Source organism: Mytilus trossulus, chromosome 6, assembly GCF_036588685.1.
Source record: "Mytilus trossulus isolate FHL-02 chromosome 6, PNRI_Mtr1.1.1.hap1, whole genome shotgun sequence".
NCBI lineage: Eukaryota > Metazoa > Mollusca > Bivalvia > Mytilida > Mytilidae > Mytilus > Mytilus trossulus.
This window is the reverse complement of record NC_086378.1, coordinates 68,406,104-68,414,366: the sequence shown is the minus strand read 5'-3', so window position 1 is coordinate 68,414,366 and position 8,263 is coordinate 68,406,104.

The following is an 8,263-nucleotide window of genomic DNA, read 5'->3' as shown; positions in this document are numbered from 1 at the left end:
AATTTTACTTTGTTTGATTTCAACAAAAATTGATTATAAGGGGCTCTATGATATGCTGAATCTAACCATTCGTTAAGATTTTTTATATTTTGGCCGTTATCAAATTGGTCCACATTGAGTTCTAAAGGGTCCAAAATTTAACTTTATTTGATTTCATCAAAAAATGAATTATTGGGGTTCTTTGATCATGTTGATATGCTGCATTTAACCATGTATTGAGATTTTGAATATTGGGCCATTTTAGAGGTTGTCAATTTAATTTTTTTTAAGTACTTGGACCACATTCATTCTGTGTCAGAAACCTATGATGCATCAACTATTGAATCACAATAAAAATTTAAAATTCAGAGTTGTATCAAGCTTGAATGTTGTGTCCATACTTGCCCCAATTGTCTGGGTTCAACCTGTACGTTTGTATCAAGCTGAGCCATGCATAGCATTTTTATTGGTTATTTATATATTAATTTGAAATTTTGACGAGTGAGACACATACAGATTATACTGTTAACAATATAGTTTAAGTAGTCAAGCGAAACAAATTATAGAAGAATAGTTGAATCACCATGTCTTTTTTGTCAAATTTATGAAAAATTAGTACGAACACAAAGAAAAAGTATGGGAATGTTTGTTTTTTAAACTATTGACCAGGGTGAAAGTCTTTGAAAGTCATGACTGACAAAAAGTTTGTGAAATGAAATAGCACAAATATTCCATTCTTTTTAAATATAACTGCATATAAAGAAAAACACAAACTGATGTTTAATAATAGTTTTTACCCTTTTTATGTTTTATAGGACACGAAATATAGAAAAATAATGAAAATATAAACAGTTACAAAAGAAATGAGCGCAAAACAAGATGAACAGAATACAACAAGGCCTAAATGGTAAGACCACTTCTATATACTGTAAATTCAGATTTTTCAGGGAATGGACAACTTATTGTGATTACAAAAAAAATCTGCATAAAGATCTATATAGCTACATGATATATATATATATATATGTTTCTGTTATCAAAATATGATTTCTTATTTTTGCGATACTCACCCAGTCACATAATTCACATTACTAAAAAGTTTGGATAATTACTGAATTACAGTAATAAAAGAAATTGCCTTTGAATGATGACTCGTATAAAAATAAGAAAATATGGTATGATAAATAAGTGACTTATCCACCAGAGTTCAATGAAGCGGATGCAAAAAATTAAAGGCCAATCATGGGCTTGCCTTCAATAATGAGAAAACACTTCCTTTATAGGTCATTCATTAAAGATCTCAACATATAAAGATTTAAACAATCCAATTTAGTTCAACATGTTCAAAGGCAATAACAATTAATAAAAAAATATCAGGCCTAAAATAAAATATTGTTTGTTTCTCCAATCCCGACCGAACCTGCAAAAATGGCCCTACTCATAAAATTTTATGGTCAAAACTAAGCCAAATATTATTTTATTCATTTCTGATTTTTCGGGCTTGCCGGATCATCCGATAATATTCAGGCTTTTGGGAAAAATAAAATTATTTACCTACCTACCTACCCACACCTGGCTTGTCAGAATAGGGATTAGGGAAACAAACAATATATTAATTTAGGCCTCATGTCTGTGAGCACTCAACCTGACCATAATATAGGACAGTGGTTCAAATATTAACACAACATATGAACATTCTATAACAACTATTGCAAGTGGCTCAACTTTAAATATCACTGCAAGGCACTAAACAAAGAATATTAAATCTTGGACACAAAGCACTGAAATAAGAGAACTCATAAGCATGACAAGTAAGAATATCAAATGAAAGTTTCTCAAAATGTTCATTAAAACATGATAAAATAAACTAGTATATATTTGTTTAGGGGCCAGCTGAAGGACGCCTCCGGGTGCGAGAATTTCTCGCTACATTGAGGACCTGTTGGTGACCTTCTGCTGTTGTGTTTTTTTATTTGGTCGGGTTGTTGTCTCTTTGACACATTCCACATTTCCATTCTCAATTTTATTATTTATATTGCTGTTTTTTTCTCAATTTATAATATTTTTTTTTTATTTTGTGTATTTATAGGTCAGATATCTTGGTTTTTATGATCATCAAACAGGTCCTGCAGGTCTATACTGAAGAGGAATTTTAATTGTTAATACCTTTCTACATAAAGTGCTAATTGGATTACTAATGTGAAATGAACTCAACTGTGTGTTGTTCTGGAAAAAGAAATAGAAAAAAATCTTACAAAATTGCTATACACAAAATGGAGTACTATCAAAGAACACAATTGTGTAAAATGTAACAACCTACATTCATATTCACTGGTGGATTATGGAGAAATTAAGAAAAATAATAGTATCTTTGTCATGTTTGTTGTCGAAATAAACACCTGCTTTATCCATTCATGTATATGGCTCCATCATATCAAATATACAAAGAAGATGTTTGAAGAACATGTTGCCAAAATTTATTCAACAAATTGAAGGAAGATGTCTTGTGGATTGAATTATTTATGCACTGAACTGTTATGGTCGAATTCACAGCAGCTGAAACAGAAGACAAGTTAATTTGACATGAAAAGTGTTTATTTTATTTAATATTCAAATATGAGCGCAATATTAATAACATCACAAATGGTATGATATTCATAGTGTTTTGCTTATTATTGTATTGTCTTAAACATACTAAACAGTCAGCCTTTTGTTTTTGTATGTGAAATACTCACCATGAAAATTTGTATTACAGTAATAAAGTTTTAATTATCTTTTGTATCAATAATTCAGTCTAGGAGAAAATATATTAATACTGTTTGTACTGTTATGGGATTTCCATAGAGGAAAAACATTTCCTTAAGGGAAATTTGATGTTCAGAAATTTCCCTAGAGGAAATTTGAAGAACAATGATTTCCTTAGAGGAAATTTGTTGTCTTGAATTTTCCTCCAAGGAAAAGTGTTTGCCAAAAATTTCCTCACAGGAAAAAGTATTTCCTCCAAGGAAAATTTGAAGCTACAAATTTCCTCACAGGAAAAGGTATTTCCTCAAAGGAAAATTTAAAGCTGCAAATTTCCTCGAAGGAAAATTTGAAGCTGCAAATTTCCTCAAAGGAAAAAGAATTTCCTCTAAGGAAAAAGAATTTCCTCTAAGGAAATAGAATTTCCTCGAAGGAAATATAATTTCCTCGAAGGAAATAATTATGCAGCAAATTCTCTAAGGGAAAGCTTTTTCCCTTGAGGAAAAAACAATTTCCCTTGAGGAAAAATCTTTTTCCTTCAGGGAAATTTGATTTCCCTTGAGGAAAAGTACTTTTCCTCTGAGGAAATTGTTGAAAAAAGGGGCATAACTTTTTCAACGGTGGTGCTAGAGCCAAAATTTTTTAGGACAAATATCAGGGAACCAATACCAACCAAGTTATCAACTTTGTTTTGACTTAACTCCAAAAATTAAGGTGACAACTTTTGCACTCAGCGGAATTGCAAACTTGTCCCGGAGACTGTTAATCCCTTAGGAGAATAAAAATATCCTATGGGATATATTTTCTCCCTTAGGATTAAAAAAGTCCCTTAGGAAAAATAAAAGTATTTCCTATAGGATATTTTTTATCCTACAGGATATTAGTCTAATAAAATAATCCCATGGGATTGAAAATATCCGATAGGATTAAGTAATATCCTAAGGGATTTCATTACAGAAAAAATATCCTGTGGGATAAAAAAGAATCCTAAGGGTAATAAATAAATCCTAAGGGAGATTAAAAATCCTAAGGGAGATTAAAAATCCTATGGGAGATCAAAGCAACTCATAAGAGAGAAAAAAATCCTATGGGAGAAAGAAATATCCTATAGGAGAAATAAGTATCCTATAGGAGAATTAAATATCTTATTAGGGAAAAATCTATTTGTGAACAAAACCAAAGAACAGAGAATAGTTCTATATGTTTTTGTAGTAGGTAAGGATATTATTTTATTGGAGCAGACCAAATATTCCCAGATATTACTGTTCAAGAATTATTAATTTTTCTACCAATGATACAAATTACCGATAAGTGTACTTCAAACATGGAGCTTGCATTGAGTTACTGCTACTGGTCCGTTTGTTATTTTGTGTTTATTATTGCCATTTGCGTAGTTTCTTCTGTTACCTATTTCTACATCTGACTCTGGCTTCTTTTAAATCGAGTTTTCTCTTGTTTAATGCATTATGGTTGTTTATTCCTCATTTGCTAAAGGAATAGGGGCCGGTTGAAATATCAAAAGTCATGAGTATACATTCATCGCCTGACTCAAAGCGGAAACCTTTATCCTTTGGTAATCTCATGTGCTTTTTTTTCAATTTAAGTTCAAAAGTGCATTTTAGTGTTTAGTGTAGCAACCATTTCACTGAACTATTATTCATTATTGTTTAATGACCAAAAGAGGCCCGCCTCTATGTGCGGAATTTTCTTTCTGCATGGAGGACTCATCATTTTGAACTCATCAGGGTTCCTGTACTCAACCGACTTGTTAGGTACTGAGACATGACTGTGACACCATCTGAATAAAAACTGTGAATAAAATCAGAAGCAATTTTAAAACAACACATGGTGTTGGGGCTAAGAATACCACCAGCTTTTCATTGAAAGTAATGACAAGACAGAAACATGTGTCCAACGGGTATATCCAATACACTACAATTACTTAAACAACTTTGAGAAATCGTAGATAAGTGTTTTTGATTTTTATTGAATATAGCTTTCTTTCCGTGAAGATATTTTTATTGTAGAGATGCCTGAATAGATTTGCCAGTAACCATACTTCTTCGATTGTGTCCTCAATATGCATGTAGTATTTGCAACTGAACATTTACATTAACTTTCAACAATAAATTCTTCAACAAAATTTGACAATAACTGAAATTTTATGGAACTAAAAACTAGATGTAACTAAAGACAGTATTGTTCACCTAGGTCTATGTGCATCCCTGACAACAGACACATCAACATGTAAGGCAAGAATATCATTCGTAACTAAAACTTTAAAAAAAATATTATTGCTGATAATTTCAGAGATTTAAAGGACAAATCATTGTGCTTGAATTTGTTTTATTATACTTCATGTCAAAATGCCAGATTTTGATTGGCTAAAACGAGGGGGTCAATTTACTCTATTACCCTTCATGGAGACGCTTGATCAAGTGTGCGCTTTATAAAATACGACTCTATCCTATGCCAAATACTCTATCAACCTTCACAGAGACGCTTGCATTTTTTTAAATTACCATGGTCTGTTGTTTTTAAACTGTTAATATTGGAATTAAGTAAAAAGTCAAAGTTGAAATCATGAATAAGTGTTCCGTGAAAATTGTTTTCGAAAATCTAATTTGTTCATAATTCTTTAAAGTAATAAACTTATTTAAAATAAGTTCTGATCTTCCCTCATCTGATCACCAGCATGCCTAAAGGTATTACTTCCAAAGGTATTGTAAGGGGTGTGAGGTGACACGTCCAGGTATTCAAGCGATTTCCTGTCGGACTTGCAAGTTCATGCATCGTTTCACTTCTGCAGGTAATAATCAGTGTACACGGCCGATAACTTATAACTTTCCATTTTGAACTATCAGATGTATAATATACAACTCTGTCTTACTTGTCATAACTAAACTCATACGCTTGTTTATAAATAGCATTTTTGGTGTAAAGAATATAATTTATAAAAATATAAATAATACCGAAAAAATAAGATTTGATGAAAATACAATCTATTTAAATATTTTTTCCAAGGTTGAATTTGGGAAAATGTAATATATACTCGATGTCAATAGTGAAGGACAGATTGGAACATACCAGAAAAGTGAAGGACAGATTGGAACATACCAGAAATATTGATTTAAAAAAATGTACGCACTTGTCGACGATTCGTTTATACAGAGACATATAATACATTATTATATGTCTCTGGTTTATACGACTGGGTAGAAAGTTACGGAACTATAGCGCAATTTAAAATATATACATGTATACATTAAACATAAGAAAAAAACATATATTTTGAATAAATTGGGGTAAAAGTTTTGTAAATAGACTAGTCCACGTATGCCAACAGTATGTAATCATCGAATGTCGATCGACTATTGTATACCAAAAGAAGAAGACGAAGAAGAAGAAGAGAACCAATTTGATTTAGATACAGCAGGAACATGTTCCCAGGATACAGGACGATGTTTAACTTGCTTTGGTTCATTGAAATTGTGGACATAGTAAAATCACAGATTTATATTTACGTTATGCACGGTATTGTTGCCACTTAGCGTTACACGACGTTCCTTATAAAACAACGATTTTGACGTTGTTCCACGGAAAGTTTCAAACGTTGACCTTATATTTTACTCATGTGAAAATGCCGCTTAAAGAACAGAGAATTTCGATGTTGCCCTTTATATGGTTTTATTTTTTTCAAGCGGGTGCAAATGCAAAATTCCATAGAATTAAAATAGTTTTTAATATTTGAAAAGAATTGTCTGCAACAGTAACACACAATAAAATAACAGTTTTATGTCTTGTAAAATGATTTAAATATATAATAAAGATGTGGTATGATTGCCAATGAGACCACTGAACACAAGAGACCAAATTGACACAACAATAAACAACTTTAGGTCACTGTACGGCCTTCAACAATGAGCAAAGTCCATACCGCATAGTCTGTTATACAAGGCCCCGAAATGACAATGTAAAACAATTCAGTCGAGAAAACTAACTGCCTTATTCCTGTTACAATATGAACGAAAAAGTCTGTTTTGTATATATATTTTTTTTTATCTTCGAAACAATTTAAAACTTTCAAATGTGAGGCTCTTATTTTATCAACACTTTAATTCTGGGACTATTATACTAACGTTAATATAATAGTCCAAGAATTTTATCTTTTATTTTTCTTAAACAGTGACTTATATATTGTAGGCAAATAATTAAGAAAATTCAGATTATCAAGGAATTTTCACATTTTGTACATAAATCAGGCCGTTAGTTTTCTCGTTTGAATTGTTTTTACATTTGTCATTTCGGGGTTTTATAGATGACTATAAGGTTAGGGTTTTGCTCATTGTTGATTGCATATAGAAATAAGATTGTTATATATGCCACTGGACGAACATTAATTGTGAATATTTTTATGGGAAACTAGTGAGTATCAAAGTTTCAAATTAATTTTGGGATTTATTTTCTTTCTCGGTATTCAATAACAGAAAAAAGGAATAAATTGCTTGTCCACTAAATATGGATATTCTTGTTAAACATCGTTAAAACGATGTGTGTCTAAGGTGAACGCCACAAGAACCGTGTAATACTAGTACGAGAGTATAGCATGTAAACATTCCTTCTTAATGATATGGTTGTTTTGGAAATCTTTTCATACAACTCATGTCGGCGCTAACATGTCCTTTAGTAGTTATTTTTTTCTCCCAAAAATCCAACTTCACGTTTCCGCATTTTCGTGCATTACTTTTCCGAAATTAGTACGGCGTTTTTACGTTTCCGCAAATTGGTATTACCAGAGACATATAATATTATATGTCTCTGGTATTACTTTTCCAGAGAAAAAAAAAATGACGATTCCGGGGAAGAAAAAAAATTACGTTTCCGCAAATAAATATCTTACTTTTCCGGAAAAAAATTAATTAAGGTTTACCTGTTGATTGAAATAATAAAAAAATATATATTTATTAAGTTAAAGGTCATCATAACAAAGTCTGCAGTTGTACATATACATTCACCGTTTACTAGTTTTGTATTTTGTTCAAGAAGGAATTCCATCTTTTCTTTTTCATATTTCTGAACGTTTTTTTTTTAAGTTAGAGTTATCATCTTTATGCAAAATTGAATGATTTCGTAAACTAGTAGTATTACGTTTTCTGTGTCTCTTAGATTTTTTTAAGAATACATTCTCGCATGCTTAAACATGATAAAGAAAGCACGTCAACTGTTTGGCTCGTGAAAATATTTTTCAACTTTTTAAAGCTTCATCTGTGTGATCGAAATTGTCGAAAGATTCTGATGAAAATTTTAATAAAAAGTGATGCAAGTACAAGGGACCAGACGATATGATATAATTGGCACCAGAGACATATAATACAATTGTATTATATGTCTCTGTTGGCACTAAGGAATGAATTATAGAAGTAAACTATTTCAAAATAAATAATTCAATATTTTATATTAATAATTAATAAGAATTACAAAATTAATATTTTATCGACACGTGCCACGTTCAATATTGATTACAATCTGTGTAATCGATTGA